An 11917-nucleotide genomic window follows, 5' to 3' on the forward strand; every position below is an offset into this window, starting at 1 on the left:
ATGGTCGCTTGGAAAGCCATGTGGCTGCGCCGTTGTCTCTATGATGACTATCACCAACAGTTTCTTTCTGCCCCCACCCCCCATACCTCAGTCGGGAATTCTTCACAAAACAGTCACGTGTTGTCACATCAGCCAAAGTGACCCCCACCCCCAAGGGAGGTCACAGAAATAATAATTAAGGCAATGAGTTGACTGTGTCCCTTCCTCCCTTTGTGCAGGTTCAGGTAAATGCACACTTCGTATAAACACACGCTAAAGAGCCCTCCCAAGCACCGTGAGTTTAGGCGGAGACTACTGTAGTTAGTTCATAACTGAGGTGGATGTTCAGACTTTTAACACCCCCCAATTTCAGGGTTCATGAAATTTAGCTCCTGATCTTCCAGGGTGAAGAATGGTAGTTCTGACAAACATGATGTGCATATACTTCCCATAAAAATATCTAGGTAGTTTTCTGCTAAAGAAGACCGGGACTTCCAAGACCATCTAGAAATAATTCTGAATCAATAGCAATAATAAACTGAAGAACTAGTTGTTGTTGGGTTTTTTAAAGTTATTAAGAGTGTAGTACAATATGGCATATTCCTGTCTGGACTTTGAGGGGGGCTACAGTCTTGATGTGATGTTGACTCTATACAAAAAAGTCAGTAGCTCGTTGGTTTGCAAACCTAGTGGACCTCAATCAATATGAACTGGATAAAGTTTGTAAGTGTTCAGTGACCATTTATACATAAATCGATGAAATGAAATAGTGATTTCCAAAGCTCATAAATACTATGTCAATGAAACTATCTTGCAGACAAACTTCTGTGGGCATAGGGAAATTAGGAAGTTATGTTACCTTTCACCCTTATAAGTTTTAGAGAGAGAGAGTATATATATAATATATCTGTTAATGACTCATTTTCTCATCTTGCCATCTGAGCTGTAATTTACTTTTTCTATTAATATTTGCATATCTATCTTACAAGTAAATGCGAATGTACTATTTGCTGGTATTCAGGATTTCTGTCCCTGGAAATATAATTTTTGTGCTGTTTTTTATGCTGATGTACCTGCTGATGTGTCATTGAAAGACACAATTTTTATATTATCCCATAGTCTTTAAAAGATGTTTTATACTGATTTATTTGAAAGGATCGACAGGGTTGGAAAGCCCCTACTTGACATCATAGTTAATTGTTAATGTGACCCATATGTTTTTCTCACATGCACATTTTGCTGGGGCGTTGCCCTGAATTTTTGTCCATGTAATTTGTATTACTTACGGGATACCATAACTCAGCTTCTGGTGGTGTTTGCTGACCAGCAAGTTAGCTTCAGATGGGGCTAACTGACCTGCAATGCAATCCTGAACCAAAAGCCAAGTTTTGGATAGTGAGTAGAAAAGCGAATAAACTTGGTCAATTCTTGAAAGAATGTCCCCCACCTTCCCCTTCCCTGAGCTATCCAAAGATGTTCAAGTGGGTCATGTTCCTTTTTATAGCATATACAATGTAGCATACACATAGCTAAACAAGCTCATAGCAAACAGATTTCCAGGTCCCTAAGTTTTTCTAGTACATTTTATTATTTTTTAGAAAGCACATATGTAGGATAATTCTTTCGTCGCGAAAAGATTTCCACATCCCACCAATTTCATTGTATGTGTGCTTGACTGTATAAATGCCAAAAGTTCTTTTTCACCATGAACTTTAATAAGTCAAAATACCAATACAAACTTGCTGATGAGCATGTTCAAGTCATCCTGAGAGTTTCACTTGCTTTCTCCCTCAAGCTAAATGAGGCTGAGCTATGTCAGAGGAAGTTCTGGCAGCAAAGAGTAGGTGAGAGAAGCCTGTGTTCTGAAGAACCATTCATGTTCTAAACTGCTATTATTAAAGATTGAGACCAGTTATACTTTCTTTTTTTTTATACTGGAAAACTTTTTCTTTAGGATGCTTGAGGCAGCCCTGGCTCACCCAACCCAGACTCTACCTCTCCAGTGTCGCCCACCCCCCCCCCCCGCGGATAATTTGAGTTTGAGACCACTTGTTTGGATATACGTCAATAATGGATAATTGATCCATTTGTTTTCAAATACAATTTGACCTCCACTGAATTATAAACATGTACATTCCTTCAGGTTTTAAGTGATTTGATCTTCTTGAAAGAATACATTTTGTGTGGAGTCTCAGGACTTTTCCTAAGTCTTTTGTAACTTGTCAACATTCCCAACAAAAGTGACATTTCGTAATCATTGTTAATTTTACCAGTAAAATTAAGTACATTCCATGAGCGAGAAAGAGAACCGGGAAAAGGCGCTTTGGATCCTTTTTTTTTGTGTGTGTGTTTTTTTTAAACCTTTGCAGTATTGCACAGACTTTGAATGATTGTTTAACGTGTCAATGTGCGTGAATCGCCGCTCTGCACATTCTGTACGCATTGTGTGGTTGTTGTTGTCTCTTAACAAGCACTAACGACTTGTGGACTTGTGGGTTTTTTAATTGTCTTTTTCTTTTTAATCTAGGATTGAACTTTTGTTATATTCCACTGGCTGGTCTTCTGTTAGTAAAGATTGTTGGCTGTACAAGTTAACCAGTATTTGCCACTTTCCTATTGTGATGCACTGTGTGGAATGTTAAATGCATGGGACCGGAAAAACTTTCTTGGAAATTAATCTTTTTTCTAATTACTGCAAATTTTCTTTTGTGTTTCTGCTTTTATTAAAGCCGCAATAACTTCTGTCCGATCCTATTGTTGTGGAAGGAAAATGCTTGTGAAGTGCTATAAAAACATACAACCAGATTAAAAATGCCAAGAAGAAGAATATTCTTCACTATTAAAGATCATGATCTAAACGTTTCTTTAGACCAGAGCGGCCATGTTTCTGAAGTGACTTGACTCAAGGAAACCACGAGAGCCAGGTGAGTATGGGGAGTAAGTTAAAGTTTATTTCATTATCTTTTTCTTTTGTCCCTTTTAGCATACACATTTTGTGTATGTATGCATTAAAGTAGAGTTGTAATTTGCTGTCCTTCAGATCTACTTTTGGTTTTAAAGGTAATTGTGCAGCTTTAACTCATTCTTTTTTTAGCTGAATAAAATCTAAGAACCCCATAAAGCTGAGCAAATTAAATCTATTGAAAAAGAAAAAACCTTTTTTTTTCGGAGACCGTGTCCCTTCTTTGGGTGCTATGCCAATGATCTGATTCATGTCAACTCTAAAAAGGTATGCAAATATTATGTTCATTGATTATGTTACACCATCCATACATGAACAGGATTTTAAAGGCTTATTTTTTGTTGTCACTATTGTTTTTTGTAGTAATTTCCTTTGCCTTTTTTAACTCCCTAGGCCTTTTTGGAGGGTGGGACACATAGATATATAGTAATGATTAAATCATACAAGTGAGTAAGTTTGAATTGTTTTATAAAGATAAACAGATTTGTTTTTTATACCTGCCATGCTGTTAGTGTAAAAAAAAAAAAAGGAAGAAGAGAAGTTTGTGTTCTGAAAAAAATGTCGACACAGTAAAGATATACATGATTTTTGTAATGGACTTTTGTATTAATTTTTTTAATGATTTCAAACAGATTCATTCCAGCTTGCATTTCTTACAAATCAAGATGAGTCAATCCTTGACCTTTTAAACGTTGTGAATATATCTTAACTTTTAGTTTTTCTTGAGTTTATATTTTTGGGATCATTTCTATTGTACTTGACTTTAGATTTGTATTGGAGGTGGCTATTTTGAGCATTTTTATCATGTTTTAATTTATATGTGTATATGTCTATTTTCTGTGTCATTGTATTTTTGATGAAAGCTGCTTTTGGGACTCAAAGGATATTTTAATATCTAGGCTCTGAAGTCTGTGTAAAAGTCATTTACCTTTTATTAATGACTATTCTATCATCCCTCCATTTTCTCAGTATTATAAAACTTGAAGAAACAATGTTTTCTTTGGTCTCTGGAGTTTTTTTGATTTTGTTTTGGGATTTTTAACTTTATTTTTTACAAGTTATGGATTTGTTGAAAAGATCTTCATGCTTTCATGTGTTCACTAAAAGTCTATTGAAAAGACTTTTAAAAAGTACATAATATTAAAGGTTTATATTCTTTGACACTTATTCAGTGTTGTGAAAACTACTGCTACTACTAGTACTTGTACTTCTATATCTATGTACAAAAAGTTTGCTTCTCACTGTAAAAAGTGCTGATTTTCACCAAATGAGAAAAGGGTTGTCACTGATTTTATTTGTTTGGGGGATGTTTTTTTTTTGGGTTGTTGTTGGGGGGGGGGGATTTTTTCCCTCAGTGGTAGTTTCTAATCATGTCTCAAAAGAAAAATTCATTTTCACTGGTCAGGTTTGAGCATATTTCCGACTGATGCTGACTTAGTTGCCTTCACTATGGAATTGAATAGCATGATGTGTTTACTTGTCTCTGAATTCAATTTTTTTTTTTATAGTAGTATTTCTTTGAGGAGGGTTATTGTACACTTTCTTTCAAAATTAAAATATGAAATCAGTAAATACTCTTTTTCATTGTTGTTTGTCATGACTACCATAAATTCACTTTTAGCACAAAGCTTTATGTTAGTCAAATCTATTTATTGGAAGCAGAATTTGACCTGTATTGTTTCTATGTCTTTTTATTTTTGTCAATCTAGACCAAGATTTGAAACTTCAAAAAAAATTTTTGCCATAGTTTCTTAAATTTGTTTAAAACTATGATCAGCGAAATGCTAATAGTAAGGGTAGGTACAAGGACTTATGTTTCCACATGTGCTCCTTAGATAAGCTATTGTGTTCGTTACTGCCTCATTGAAGAAATCACTGGAGGTGATGACTTTCCCATCAACACAAGCTGATCAGCATGCTCTGCCATCACATCAGAATGTATGGTTAGAGAAAATTAGAGTTTGTGGCTTCCCATGTCAGTGGGAAGTGTTTTTTTTTTTGGCCAGTATCGAAACTGTGTCCTACAAACTTATGAATTTGTATACAACACTCTGCACGCTTGATGTATGTTGAAATTTTACCATGTTATTTGAAGTACCTAAGTTAACAAGAATTTGACTTTCTTTTTTGTTTTATGCCGAGATCATTAGTTTAATAATGCACTCCGCTGAACTGTGATTTCATTTTCTGCAATTTCTCATAGTTCGGGTATTCAGGTGTTACTTCTTTTTGCGTTTATGTATTTTTTTTTTAAGTTCTGTTCAATTCATTTTAATGAATGCAATAAGTGCACTGCATAGACATGTTAAGTTTATCAAAGGAAAAGATTATTTCCTTTTACAGCATTTAATTTTCATGATTATAGTTACATGTGATAGCACAGGATCATGTCCTGACAATTTTTTATCATTGGTGTCCCTGCAGACCTGCCCAACTGTCAAGATAAAATCTTATTTCTCTTAATTCTTTTCTGCCCTACAACCTTACTTGGTGGCATATAGGCCCTTTTTTCCTGTCTGTTGACTGTGGGATTACACTTAAATTACTAAAGGATTTAAAAATACTCACTGGTACGGTATGTTAAACAGTATTGACTATATCGTGTATCCAGTTTGCTTATTTATTACTTGCTGTATACTTGTACATTCAAATGTAAGTTCATCAGAGACTTGTTCTTTAAAGTGCTATTTTAATGTACCAGTTGATCTTCAAAATGTTTCTGGAATTCTTGCAACGCAAATTCCCCCCCCCCCCCCCCCCCCCAACTCCACTTTTTGGGGGTCAAGTTCTCAGAAGTTCCCTTAGTTTGGGGTGTGAAGGAGTTGACAGGTCTGCATCTGTCTGCAGTAAAATAGCACCACTTCCATCTCACCACTATCACCTGTGTTCTCTGTAAGACTGCTTCTTCTCGTAAACTTGCGCTATGATTGTGGTTGGTTGGCGGGTGCTCTGGTGTGGTTTTCTTCTTCTTTCCTATCAAACATCTATCGTCCTTATCTCCTCTCCTTCTTTTTTGTGTTTGTTACTCTCTTGAAACACCTCTAATCTTCTGGCGCTCATATGAGCGCGTAAAACCTCTTATATGACACTTATATGACCTTATTGTGTTGCAAGTGCTGTAAAACACTTACTAAAACTAAACACTATGATTCAAAGTATAGTCTTAAAAATAGAAATCTTCATAGTATATATGTATTTTTGGCACTTCAGGATTTTGTTATCTGTTACATTCTCTTTCACTTTTTTCATGGTAAATACTGATAGCTCTGGTTCATGTTTATAGATTCCAAATTTGTTCTCTTTTAAGTGTTAATGCATAGGCAGGCATTGCTGATAAATCCTCTTTCATTAAATGGTTCTACTGTATACATGTATTTATCAAAACTCAAAACAATCACTACTGTCGGTTAACTCCTATGCTTCTTTTTGCTGCCTGTGTTTGTCCAAATGTAACAATTCCAGTAGGGACCCTACAGCAGGGAAGCAGCACGGAAAAACCCAGAATTACCTCAGTTGAATTTCTGCCCCTTGTTCTGTTCTGTATTAGGATGTTTCCTCTGTTTTTGGCTATCTGACTTTGATAACATGAGCCAACACATGGCCACAAAGGGATGAGACTGTATGCAAATTAATTCCCATGGTGATTTGGAAAGTTAAGTGTGAATGAGGTAGGTGTAACATACTTCAATATGACTAAACTTGGAATTAAGATGTTGAAAACAAATTTTTGTTTTTCTTCCAGGAATCAATTGTGAAACTGTTTAGACTACAATATTTTTTTAATATTTTGTAGGAAAAAGTGTTTTCTGACAGTGAAGGCTTGCTTGCCTTTTTCTAAAAAAAGAATAGATGGTAATTATTTTTTTTGAGAACACAGGTTAGGAATTGTTTTTATAAGTTTTCTCATCACAACTGATACTGTTGTGTGTATGTGGGTTTGTGAGCTTATATTATTTGCAGACAAATTATAATTGTGCAAATCCATGTCGGGCGCTGTCTCCATATTTGTATTTCTTTTCACGTCTTGTTTGTAAATAAATTCACGATAAATTCTTTCTTGCTTTGTTTTGGTGTTTATTTATGTTAAATGTATTGTTTCGATTGTATCAAAGGAATGCAGTGTGCAAGGATAGTGACTAGAATGTTAAAATAGTAAATAACACAGACCATTTCAACTTAAGCTTCATTTTTTTTTTCGGAATCTGCTCATTGATTGTTTGACAAAATGTTGTCGGAAAAGAATGCTAAATTGGAGACCCTGCCTTCTGTTTAGATAGTCGAGCCTGAAATGGGTGTTTGCTTAAAAATTGAATTTCTACAAACATAATATACTTCATTTAATAAGTAATATCCTTACCGGTCTCTCTTGCCTTCCAGTCTGTCAGACTGCCACAACTGAATGTAGTTTTCAATGAGGCGGTGGGCTGCTTTTGTCATCTGTTTCTTTTGTGCTCTGTCATTGGAAGTGGTTTTGAACAACTGAACTGAAGAGGGCTGGAAACAAACCTTAGTTCATAAGACTTTGTGTAGATAAGGACCTATATTTATTAGTATGAACAATTGTGAAGAACATAGAGGAGGCCAGTCATGTGCTTGAGTTCACAACTGAGACCCAGTTTGTCTGTGGTGATAATGATAATACGTGGAGATCTACACATGCTGAGGTGGTAGAATAATCTTCTTGAGAATCGCTACTATAACGTAACACGTCAGGTATTAATGGTCAACATGTCCTTATTTTATGTCATATCTCTGTGGCGTGAAAATGAAAAAAGAAAAAGAAATCAAGAGTACATGTATGAGGAGAGGGTTTCAAGTTATTATCATGTGCGTGTGTGAACAGACAGACAGACATACATACATACATACATACATACATACATACATACATACATACATACATACATACATACATACACACACACACACACACACACACACACACACACACACACACACACACTACACACACACACACACACACACACTACACACACACACACACACACACACACACACAATACACATACACAATACACGCACGCATACACACGCACGCATACACACACTACACATGCACACACACATTCACACCCACACACACACATACACACAGGTATATACTTATATTACATATTGCCTACATAATATAAATATACTTTAAAAAATATCCATGTACTTGTGTCAAGTGTGTGTGTGTGTAAGTCCGTGTGGAAAGCAGATGGTTGGTACATGTACCTCTTTTCCTGCCTTATTATCCAAACGTGGTCTTGGAGTAAATTCTTTAGGCGGTGTTGTACGAGTTACCTTCAAAACAGTACAGGCAGAAAAGATGTGACACTCATCTCGCAATGATTCTTAAGTACGTACGATAACTCATTATAGTTACTGGTTCTGGAAAACGGTAATCATGAGTGTAGGAAGTGCCTTTGTGTCACCGCTGTACATTATAAGTTTGTTTTTTGTCTTAGTTTTAGTAGAAGTTTTACGGCGCTCGCTACTGCATAAGGTCATATGAGCGCTAAGGGGTGGATGTCAACAGAGAAGTCCTTATAGGGAATCAGTCTTACTCTGCTCACCTCTCTAGCTTCAACAGCACAAAGTCTGCTTCGGCTATCAAGGCACCCCGGAAATAGCAGGTCACAAGAGTGTGACAAACATACAAAAGAAGTAGAGGAAAAATGAAGATAGTAGGCCAAAGGATTAGGAAAGAACAAGCAGCAGTTCCCAGTTGCAGTCCAGGCACAGTTATGAGCATGACGTTGATGAATCAGTCCATTTACAATAACAATTCTACTGTGCATAAGAACATGGTTAATGTCCCTCCTTTGGGAATGACCTTAAGACACTTCAGTCAGTAGCACCGCCCCCCGGGGGGGGGGGGGGTGATATTCAGTTTTGGGGGACAGATGTTCTTGTTAGACTTGCATTATGTAGTTATCCCGGTAAAGTGACGACTTCAAAGATTAGGCTATCTTTGTTAGTATATTTTACTTTATCTGTCCTCTTGTCCGCAAGGTGTCGAACGGAGATGCAATTGTCCGATGTGGGACAGGTGTGTGGCCTTTTGGGTCACCAAGAAGTTCGTTGGGAGGGCCTCCTTAAATCCGTCGATCCATCGTTTTGTTGGTCTTTATCTTTTTCTGAATCCATTAAATCTCATATTGTAGGCATTTGAAGTTGATTGTTGTGGTTCTATTCTCACAACGGGTTCAAACATTTATTGTGAGTGGTTGGCGGGTGCTCTGATGTGGTTTGCTTCTTCTTTCCTATCAAACATCTATCGTCCTTATCTCCCCTCCTTCTTTTTTTATGTTTGTTACTCTCTTGTAACACCTCTAATCTTCTGGCGCTCATATGACCTTGTGCAGTTGCGAGTGCCGTAAAACCTCTACTAAAACTAAAACTAAAAGTACTGCATGCTTGATTCGATGCCTACTTGTCTAGCGTCTTCAGCTCTTTGTTTGACTCTTTTTCTAATGTTTAAGCGTCATTCTTGGGTATTTATTCAGTTCATATTGCGTGATATTACTTTGTTGTACGTTACCGACGATTTAGGAATGGCATTTGTAGCAGAGAGTTGTTTTGAAAATTGATCTTTGATCTAATGAGTTGTTTCTCTTTCTCCATTTAGGGATGTTTTGATAGGAGAGAGGGTGCTTAATGGTAGGTCATTCAATTTGCCTTTTGTATTTTTTAATAGTTTTTAGCACCTATAAATGGCAGCTTGGACAGTATGCTCCCCAGGAAGTTGAGATTGTTTCTGAATGCTATCAGTTCTGCTGGGCTAATAATACAGATTGTAAAGCACATAGGTATAGAGCTTGCTGTTGAGCGGGAATTTACGCTATACAAATGTTATCTGTTATCTATTTGTATTCGAGTTTCAACATCTTTGGTCATTTTCACGTCTGATGCGAATATACTTGTATTTCCAAGGTATCTGAATTCTTGAACTTGCTTCAGCTGTGTATAAAGGTAGGCTATATATATTTTTAATCCTCATCTCTCCTGTTCCAGTCGTGCTGATTTTCCGTTTAGTAGTATGTTCTTAGATGCTGTACTGGTCTTGTTTTTATGAGGCTCTGGTCGTCTGCAAATAGCAGTTGGTTTAGTAGTTTCGGGTTGTCGTTTGTTTCTTGTGTTATCTTGTCCATGTCGACAGTGAAGAGTAACGATGATAGGACCCTATTTATAGTGTATAGTCTGACTCCTACTCCTTGTGTTACTTCGAACTAGTGTTTCCTTCGCTAGTTGGTACACAGCTCAAGCTACTCTCGTACTGTGTTTTCATGTTATTTTTGGAGTAGGTATTTCACTCCATCGTCCCCCAGAATGTGCTACAGCTTGCCCTTATTGACTGTGCCAAATGCTGTGTCCTGATCCACAATCTCATGCGTTTGTACATTTACGTCAATTAATGTGTTCTTGGAAAATGCTCTTCACTTCCGAGAATCATAAATAAACAATGTTAAGGTATAAAACAGTAATGCCTGTGTAATATTTGACATTTTGGCTAAAATCACGGATTACGCTTGGTTGCCTCAAAACTCGTCAGATGTCTAGAATGTTAAATAGCGTGTAAGTGTAAGAGTAGGCCTAAAACAACAGACGTGAGTGAGAACGCGCCAGTAGACACAACAGTTACAGGCCACTTTGTTGATGACGGTTTAAATGCCAGGAGGGAGTGGAGTTTTTGTAATACCCATTAAAGGCTTGAACAATAATTATTGAAACAGCTTTGACCCACCCTCACTGGTGCCTTGTATTGTTAATGCTCATTACGTAGAAGCAAAAGAGAGAGACGGATATGACGCGTATCATGTTATTAAGTAGGCCTACAGTACAGGAAGCAAACAACTGAAAATGTCGGTACCTTTCGACGAACTGATACGAATATTTGCCTTGTCTCTTAATGAATTTGTTTATTGTTTGCCAGGTTGTTAGAAATCTTGTTTAGAGCGACTTTAGTGGTACATGGAGGACTTTGTTTAGGCGTCTGCACGCACATTGATCGCTTGATTTGGTGCACTTTTTGGGAGTAAGCTGAAAAGTATTGACGCTCTTTTCTTTAGAATAACGAGATAACGAGAAGGGGGGAGGGGGGTGCTTTCCATTTCGGTCGTGAAAATACTTTTAGCGCGTGAGTCGTTAGTCAATCTAACAGCACAAAATGAATGACAAAAATTTTAGTAGATCTACCCTCTGCGCACACGCACATAGTATAAAAACAAATAAGTAGAAACTTTACAGGTAATACGTTTGACCTGGAGGGTTTTTTTTCTCCTTATCCTGCACTGTTTGGGGATAGGCATGCCGATAAGTGGACTTCAGTAAATCCCCTTGACTCAGTAGTGCTGCTCCATTTTCGGCAGAACACGGCAATTTTACAAGTTTCATTCTTCTTGGTATCACGCCCCGTTCGTAAAGTAGTAAATTCCTTCTTAGACAGTTCCTCTGGAACCATGCTTCTCGATCTGGTGCCATGTATTGTCATGTCTCGAAACGCTCACGACGCCTGCTCCACTCCCGTCTTTTCTTATTGTGTGAGAGTCCTCTGTAGCTGCCATGATGTACCACTGAGTTACAATTAGAATACTGAGTATGTATCTAGCTTAACATTATTATTATTTATATTATTGTTCATTTATTTTATGCATGTCGTTGTGAGCCTGTTCGTGAGTGCAAGCACACGGCGTGTGTGTGGATGTGTGAGTGTGTGTGTGTGTGTGTGTGTGTGTGTGAGTGAGTGTGTTTGTGTGTGTGTACGTGGTGAAACAGCAAACCAATGTGCCAGTATCTGGACAATAAAGATGTTTCTTATCTTATTTTATCCCGGAGCTTTTTTTTTTTTAGCAAAAAGTCAATTTACTTTTTTGTGCAAGTTACTTTATTTCTTTGCTTTGGGGCCGTTCAAATATAATCTTATGCCTGGGAAGGGGGGGGGGTGTCTTTGGCTCCTGTAAGAAAAGTGTA

This window comes from Aplysia californica, unplaced genomic scaffold, assembly GCF_000002075.1.
Source record: "Aplysia californica isolate F4 #8 unplaced genomic scaffold, AplCal3.0 scaffold00264, whole genome shotgun sequence".
NCBI lineage: Eukaryota > Metazoa > Mollusca > Gastropoda > Aplysiida > Aplysiidae > Aplysia > Aplysia californica.